This window comes from Panicum hallii, chromosome 3 (genome assembly GCF_002211085.1).
Source record: "Panicum hallii strain FIL2 chromosome 3, PHallii_v3.1, whole genome shotgun sequence".
Lineage (NCBI taxonomy): Eukaryota > Viridiplantae > Streptophyta > Magnoliopsida > Poales > Poaceae > Panicum > Panicum hallii.
The window spans coordinates 2265485-2274520 of NC_038044.1; positions in this window are offsets into that span (position 1 = coordinate 2265485).

Below are 9036 nucleotides of genomic sequence, written 5' to 3' on the forward strand. Positions count from 1 at the left end.
GACTGTAGGACGAAGCCTAGGTAGAATTGGCCGAGTTTAGGACTTCTGTTCGCTTGCTTGCCTCCGCAAATCTTCAGCCATCGTTTTTCTGCTTCTATTCCTTGAGTCTTAAGCCCTAGATTTGCTATCTCCCCCGTCTTTTCTGGGAAATAGCTTGAGTTTTCCGTAGACGTTGGCCTGAGTCGCCTAATCTCATAAGTTATAAGTTTAAGTTGTCCCGATAAAAATACGCTAGAACGAGTGTGTTAGTCGAGTAGTGTGGAAAACTCGACTAATTTGTGAATATTGAATGTTTGTTATTGTGCAAATGCTTGATTTGGATTTTTGGTTGATTGCATAGGCTAGTAGTTAAACTTGTTCATGCAAATCGACCTAACCCAACTCGAACTAAATAATAAAATTGAGTTAGAACGTTGGGGGTAAAACCTATATTCCTTTCTTTCTGCCATATCCTTCCGGAGTTTCATTTCCGCAGCTGCACGATATCTATTTCTCATAAATTTCGTTTGTTGCCATCAGATGGTGAACACCAGGCGCACCGGTTCCGGTTCTGACCAGCAGGAGCAGAACAACCAGAGTACCGGTCAGCCGCTGCCGATGCCGCCACCACTGACCCCGGAGCAGTTCTTCCAGCTCCAGATGCAGATGATGGCTACCCTGAACAACACCGTTCAGGCTCTGCAGCAGATCCATGCTCAGCCACCGCCTCCGCCGCCGCCTCAGCCCCGTGACAGGCGTGCGGATTTCCTGAGAGGTCACCCGCCGACCTTCTCTCACGCCACGGACCCACTCCAGGCGGACGACTGGCTTCGTTCGGTGGAGCGCCAGTTGGTTGTTGCACAGTGCGACGACCGGGAGCGAGTCCTTTACGCAGCAGGGCAGCTGCGAGGCTCCGCTCTTGACTGGTGGGAGTCCTACCCAGCTCGGGATCGTGACGCTCTCACGTGGGACCAGTTCCGTGAGCGTTTCAGGAACCATCACATTCCTGAGGGCATCATGAAGATGAAACAGAAGGAGTTCCGTGCCCTCAAGCAGGTAAAATTTAATGGAAATTCCTTACCAAATTCTTTTGAGCTTGAGCTATCCTTGATCTCTTCGTAAAACCTAATCGATTGAGCGATTTCTATCCTTGATATCTGTGTCCGTTATTTCAGGGATCGATGACGGTGACGGAGTATCGTGACCGTTTCCTTCAGCTTGCCCGCTATGCCCCTGCTGACATCGCTCGTGATAGCGACAAGCAGGAGTACTTCAAGGAGGGACTGGATGATCACATCCAGTATGCGCTGCTGAACCACCGCTTCGACAACTTCAACCAGCTGGTTGATGCGGCTCTCAACACCGAGCGCAAGCGCCGGGAGATTGAGGATAAGAAGAGGAAGATGGCTCCATCCTCTTCGAGCAGCAACACTCGTCCCCGCTATCAGCATCCGCAGCAGCAGCAGCAGAGGCCGCCCCAGCAGTACCAGCAGCGACAGCAGTTTCCGCCTCGTCCTCAGCAGCAGCAGCAGGCGGGACAGGGTCAGAGGCTTCCAGCGCCTCCGGCTCCACCAGCTCAGAGGCAGGGAGCGCCCACTCCTCCTCCTGGGCAGCAGGCTCCGGCACTTCCTCGAGTGTGCTTCCACTGCGGCGAGCCAGGACACTACGCCAACGTCTGCCCTCGGAAGGCGCAGGCAGGACAGCAGGGGCGTGCAGCACCGCCCAAGGCCCCAGCTCAGGGCAGGGTGAACCACGTGACGGCCGAGTCAGCGGCCGAGGCTCCCAACGTGGTTATTGGTACGTTCATGGTTAATGCCCATCCTGCTACAGTGCTTTTTGATACTGGTGCTACACATTCTTTCATCACCCAGTCTTTTGTTGAGCATCATGGTATTCCTACTAGCACGTTAAAGAGGTGCATGATAGTATCTTCACCGGGAGGGCAGTTGAGGTCTCATGTCTTCTGTCCCAGAGTCAGTGTGGCCATAAGGGGGGTAGATTTCAGTGCGAATCTGATGGTGCTTGACTCCAAGGGCATTGATGTGATCCTTGGGATGGAGACTCTTGCTAAGTGGGGAGTCCGGATAGATTGTGCTCAGAGGACGGTTCTTCTGTCAGCACCGGATGGCCAGGAGGTTACTGTTGGAGCTACGGAGCCTTCTGGATTTCTTCATCAAATGGAGGCTAGACCCACGGATGGTATTCGCGTGGTGTCTGAATTCCCGGATGTCTTTCCGGATGATTTGCCAGGTATGCCGCCTGATCGCGACATTGAGTTTTCTATTGATCTCTTGCCTGGCACAGCTCCTATTGCTAAGAGGCCCTATCGTATGGCTCCTGTCGAGCATGAGGAGGTTAAGAAGACTGTCGACGAGCTGCTAGCTAAGGGTTATATCCGTCGCAGTTTCTCTCCTTGGGCTTTTCCTGTGTTGCTTGTGGAGAAGAAGGATGGTGCGAAGAGAATGTGCGTCGATTATCGGGATCTGAATGCAGTCACTATCAAGAACAAGCATCCATTGCCCCGTATTGAGGATCTTTTTGATCAGCTTCAGGGTGCTCGTGTATTCTCGAAGATCGATCTTCGTTCGGGTTATCATCAGCTGAAGATTCGTCCTGAGGATATTCAGAAGACGGCATTCACCTGCAAGTATGGGTTATACGAGTATACGGTCATGTCCTTCGGCTTGACTAATGCTCCGGCTTTCTTCATGCATCTGATGAACAAGGTTTTCATGGATTATCTGGACACCTTTGTGGTGATATTTATTGATGATATCCTGATATATTCCAAGTCAGAAGCGGAGCATGAGAAGCATCTGAGGCTTGTGTTGCAGAGGCTCAGAGAGCACCAGCTGTATGCCAAGCTCAGCAAATGCGAGTTCTGGATTGACGAGGTTCCATTCCTCGGTCATGTTATCTCCAAGGGAGGTATTGCTGTGGACCCCGGAAAGGTTAAGGATGTGCTTGACTGGGTTGTACCACAGACGGTGAAGGAAGTCCGCTCTTTTCTGGGCTTAGCAGGCTATTATCGGAGGTTCATCGAGAATTTCTCCAAGATTGCGAAGCCTTTGACTTCCTTGCTGGAGAAGGATGTGGGTTTTTCTTGGACTGATGAGCGACAGAGTGCCTTCGAGGAGCTGAAGAAGAGGTTGACTACGGCGCCAGTCCTTACTCTGCCAGACCAGAGCAAGAGGTTCACAGTGTATTGTGATGCTTCGAGAGATGGTCTTGGTTGCGTCCTGATGCAGGAGGGCAGAGTGATAGCTTATGCTTCGCGGCAGTTGCGCCGGCACGAGCTGAATTATCCCACTCATGATCTGGAGTTAGCCGCAGTTGTGCATGCTCTGAAGATATGGAGGCACTACTTGTTTGGGCAGAGGTGTGATATTTACACCGATCACAAGAGCCTCAAGTATATTTTCACCCAGAGTGAGCTGAACATGCGGCAGAGAAGATGGCTAGAGTTGGTCAAGGATTATGACCTGGAGATTCACTATCATCCGGGCAAGGCTAATGTTGTAGCAGATGCTCTGAGCAGGAAGAGCTATGTTAACATGGCCGTGGCTTTTCAGATGCCCCGGGAGTTATGCGAGGAGTTTGAGCAGTTGAGCCTGGGTTTCTTGCATCACACCTCGGGTACCTCATTCGAGGCAGAGCCCACTCTAGAGGCTGAGATCAGGCAGCATCAGAAGGAAGATCAGAAGCTGCAGGAGATTCGTGAGTTACTCAAGGTTGGCAAGGCTCCTCATTTCAGAGAGGATGGTCACGGTACCTTGTGGTACAAGGGTCGCATATGTGTGCCGGATGTGGCAGATCTCAGGAAGTTGATTCTGAGTGAGGCCCATGATACAGCATATTCTATCCATCCAGGCAGCACGAAGATGTATTACGACCTGAAGGAACGATTCTGGTGGTCTGGAATGAAGCGTTCCGTTGCGGAGTACGTGGCTATCTGTGACACTTGTCAGCGTGTCAAGGCAGAGCATCAGAGGCCAGCAGGGTTATTGCAGCCGTTGAAGATTCCAGAGTGGAAATGGGAGGAAATCACTATGGACTTCATCGTTGGCTTGCCTCGTACTCAGAAAGGGTACAACTCCATATGGGTAGTAGTGGACCGGTTGACAAAGGTTGCTCATTTCATCCCGGTGAACACTACTTACTCCGGTGCTAGACTCGCAGAGTTGTACATCTCCCGGATTGTCTGTTTGCATGGTGTTCCGAAGAAGATTATATCTGATCGAGGATCTCAGTTCACTTCACGGTTCTGGGAGCAGTTGCACGATTCGTTGGATACGAAGCTGCGCTTCAGCACTGCTTATCATCCTCAGACAGATGGGCAGACAGAGAGAACCAACCAAGTGTTGGAGGATATGCTTCGAGCCTGTGCTATTCAGTATGGTACCAGCTGGGATAAATGCCTGCCGTATGCAGAGTTTTCTTATAACAACAGTTATCAGGCCAGTCTGAAGAAATCCCCGTTTGAGGCTCTGTACGGTCGGAAGTGCAGGACTCCGCTGTATTGGGATCAGGTTGGTGAGAAGCAGGTGTTTGGTCCGGATATTGTTGAGGAGGCCGAACAGCTAGTGCAGCAGGTGCGAGAGAATCTGAGGGTCGCTCAGACTCGTCAGAAGAGCTATGCGGATGTTCGTCGCCGAGATTTGACCTTTGCAGTGGGTGATCATGTATATCTGAAGGTTTCACCGATGAGAGGAATCCGCAGGTTTAATGTACGAGGGAAGCTAGCTCCTCGATACATTGGTCCGTTCAAGGTGTTGGAACGGAAAGGTGAGGTGGCATATCGTCTGGAGTTGCCACTCAATCTCTCAGGAGTGCACGATGTGTTTCACGTGTCTCAGCTGAAGAAGTGCTTGAGAGTGCCAGAAGAACAAGCACCGATAGACGGGTTGGAAGTGCAGGAGGATCTGACCTATATCGAGCATCCGGTGAAGATTCTGGAGACATCTGAGAGAGTTACTAGAAACAAGAAGGTCAAGATGTGCCGAGTTCAGTGGAGTCATCATACGGAGGATGAGGCTACTTGGGAGCGAGAAGATGAGCTGAGGAAGACATATCCCGATCTCTTTGCTAGCTAGCCTATCCGAATCTCGGGACGAGATTCCTGTAAGGGGGGTAGGTTTGTAACACCCTAAGGTAATTTCCTCAAATTTTAATTAATTTATTTGGGCTCGAATAAATTTTCCAGGGTTTCTCTAATTTATCTCGTATTTAAAGCAATTTTATAACGCAAGAAAATAAAATTTATCATAGGATTAAAGTGTTTGTGCATTCATGCCGCAGCATTGTTTTAATTGTGTTGAGTGTGTAGATTTGAATTCAAATGGTATTTGAATTCAAATGGTTTTGTTTGAATGGGTAGAGTATAGAAAAGGAAAAGGAATGAAAGAAAGCAGCCCGCAGCCCAACCCCAAACCCTTGGCCCAGCCCAATTCCCCTTTTCCCTCCTCTCTTCCTCACCCGCGGGCTCTCTCTCTTCCCCTTTTCTTTTCTTCCCGCGTGGGCCGAGTCCCGGCCCAATTCCCCTCAGCGCTGGCCCCTTCCCTCCTCTCTCTGACTGATCACCCGGGCCCGCATGTCGGCGCCGCGTTCCCCTCAGCCCGAGCGCGCTCGCCCCTCCCCACTCGCCCTCTCCCTCTGTCAGCCGGGCCCCGCACGTCAGCGTCATCTCCCACCTCCCTTTCTCCTCCCCGTCCTCTGTTTCCCGGCGCCCAACAAACTCCGATCTCGCCGGCGACTCTCTCTTCCCGGGCCCAAGAGCCAGTGGGACCGCCGCCACCTACAAAGGGCCGCCCAACCCTAAAGCCCTAGCCGCCACCCAGAACCCTAGCGCCACCGGTCTCCTTCCCCTCCGCCGCGGGTAAGTTCGGCCGCCTCCGCAATTGCTCGCCGCCGGCGATCCTCATGCCCCTTTGACCCCCCTGCCATCTCCACAGGACTACCTGGAGCCGATCTACCCCAGCTAAGGGCCCCGGCCACGCCTGCAGCACCATTCCCCGCGAGCGCCGTCGTCCTGCTGCCGCCAGTCGCCGTCGTTGCACCTCCTCCGCCACACTCCGGGTACCGTAGCCCCCTCGGTGAGTCCCTCTTTGCGCTCTGGTCCTTTTGCACCAGCTGCGGCAGCCTTTGGCCACCTGTGACACCCAGAACATGAGCGCCGCCGGCGTGACCGCCGCCCGAGCCGCCCCCGTCGTGGAGACCCTCTACCCGAGCCCTAATCAGCCGACCCAAGCCCCTAGACGAATTCCCCGCTGTCCAGCCTCTCTCCCCGGCACGATCCCGACCACCCAGAACCCCCGGAGCCCCGACATTGGCAAACTCCGGTGAAGCACCGCCACGGGGGAGGTCGCCGGCGAGAAATCGCCGCCCCCGGAGTCCCCGTTCCCTCTGGCCGTTCGATCTGGCGTTCACGGATAGGATTAGATCGTGAAGCCCTTCGATCTGAGCCGTGCGATTCAGATCCGAGGGACCCGAGCAGCGCGTACCGGTTCGCCGGGATTTTAAATCTCAGCCGTCCAATTCAAATCCGGTGGATAGCGCGAGTAGTAAACCTAGATCCAATACCGACCGTCCGATCTCGATCCAAAGGCTGAGATCGTCCCGTACCCCTTCGCGTATGGATTCTAATCTGGGCCGCACAGATCTGATCCGAGGGCCCAGATTACATCATACCGTTTCAGCCTATAGGATTTGCTAAAGAACCCCTGCCTTTAGGGGAAATCAACCCGCAGTCCACCCGGGAGTCAAAAATAATTACAAGTAGGTCCTTTTCTTCCTGTTTAACACCCCGAGCTCTCTAGAAATTGTTTCTTAGCCCTAGTTTTGGAGTTTTTCGCGCGCTAGCTCCTGTGTCTAGCCTTTAATTACGTTTTAGTCCCCGAGTTTTGTCCAGAAGCCCCTGGAAGTCCTGTTTTTCTTACAATTAGGTCCTTGGATCCTGTTTTAAGCGTAGTTTTCACGTTTTAGCTCCGTTTTAGGTGTTCTTTATATGCACGCGATCGTTGTAACGCGTAGAATAGCTTTAGACTAGTTTTAAGTGCTGTTTCCATGTAATGTTGTACTGTTTTTCTTATATTTTGCTATTGTTTGTGCATGCGTGTATGTGTGGACTATGTTTGACGATCGTGAGTAGACGCGGAGCCTTTGGACCAGTACCAGGAGCAGCCGTCTTCCGAGCACTTCGAGCAGCAGCCGGGAGAGTACGAGGAAGGCAAGTATAACATGAACCTCCTATCACCTTTAAATACAATTTCATACTGCATTTTAATACTGTATACCTATAAGGACTTCCTAGCCACTTTTATATCCTTATATATCTCCTATGGGTTGCATTTTTGGTTAGTTGTGCTAGGTTGCTGCGCTATAACAAATCTTGGTCCTTTTTAATTAATTTGATTAATGGTCTTATGCAACTTAATTCTGGAGCCGACCCTCTGTGCTGTGTGCTTGAGTGGTTTGTGCGTCCTTAAAAGATGTTTTTGTTAGAAACATGGTTTAGGGGGCCAGCACGGTGCTTAGTGCTTGGTTGGCCACTCTCCATAAGGACCGGTTCATAGAGCGACAACCTGGGACAACCGCGCAACCACAAGACTGGTATGGGACGGTCTTGACTTACTAATTAGGTCATTTTGGTTCGGGAGTAACTTACCTGCGTGGGCAAGAGGGGTGGTAAGCTTCAATGGTCCCTGCTCCTCCGGCTTGGTCTGTGCTGTGTGTCTTGTACCCCCGGAGGTGGGCCCCATCGTCGCTGATCCAGAATCCTTAGCGGTTACACCTTACCAACGTGATCCTTTGTAACGGTCTCGTAGTGTGCTTGCTAGCCATCTCACCTAAGGAAGTGTGATGAACAACTAGCGTAGCTCACGACTTGTGGGTAAAGTTGTGCAACCTCTCGAGAGTGTAAAACTGATATATCAGCTGTGCTCACAGTCATGAGCGGCCCAGATCCTCCGTCTGATTAGTGGGGTTATCAACCTTTGACGAGGGCGGTTCCCCGGGTGGTTTTGGTGGGATAGTTCTCAGTAGTTCCTAATTAATATTGATTAATTCTTATGCAATTCGGGTTATGGTAACTCATCCACTTGTAGTAATTAGTTTTAATAAAATTTGCCAAGACTAAAAGCTAATGCAGTTGAGTCAGCTAACCTTAGAGCCTCATGCTCGTGTTATACTTGTTGAGTACGAGTTTGTACTCACACTTGCCTCTCCACTCTTCTGTTCTATTTTGGATATCTTCGACTGCTGCTCAGTGCCCGGCAACGTGGAGGACTACGTCAGCGGCTTCGACGACTTCTAGGCGTTTGTCTCCCAGTCGACGTCCCTGTGGCGCCCAGCTCTTCATGTATCTCTTTTACGCTTCCGCACTCTTGAACCGATTCTTGATTCGGTTGTAATAAACAATTCATTTATTGATTTATCTACGATTTATATTCATGTTATTCGTGACATGTGTTGTGATATCTTGATAATCTGTTGTATATATGCGTGACTTGATCCTGGCGCATATATGATTGCTCGATTTATGTTCTTATAAATCGGGTGTGACAAGGGAGCTCCGGGTCGGTGACCTAGTCCTAAGGCGAATCCTAAACCGAGAGGGCATGCACAAGCTCTCCCCCAGCTGGGAGGGGCCCTTCAAGGTGACAAAGGTGTGCCGACCTGGATCTGTTCATTTGGCTGCGGAGGATGGTATGCAACTACCCAATCCATGGAACATTGAGCACCTCCGTAAGTTCTATCCCTAGGACCTAGTTGAGAGGAAATTTTTCCTTTGTAATTGGTAGCCCCAACTTGCGGACCAGAGCGGTGGAGGTCCGCCCTCATAAACCCGGCCCCTGGCGTACATCGCACAACTTTTCTGTACCAATTCGTTAAGGAAAAATTTGTTTCTCAATGTGTCCTTGATATCTATGCAGTTCTGTTTATTCCTTGTTTCCTGTTGCGCTAACCCCCCACGTGGCTTTTCGCATCTGTGCTGTCCGAAGGCCCTACCAAAGCTGCTACACTACATCTCTGCCTCGGACCCCTCTCTCGCGGAAGAAA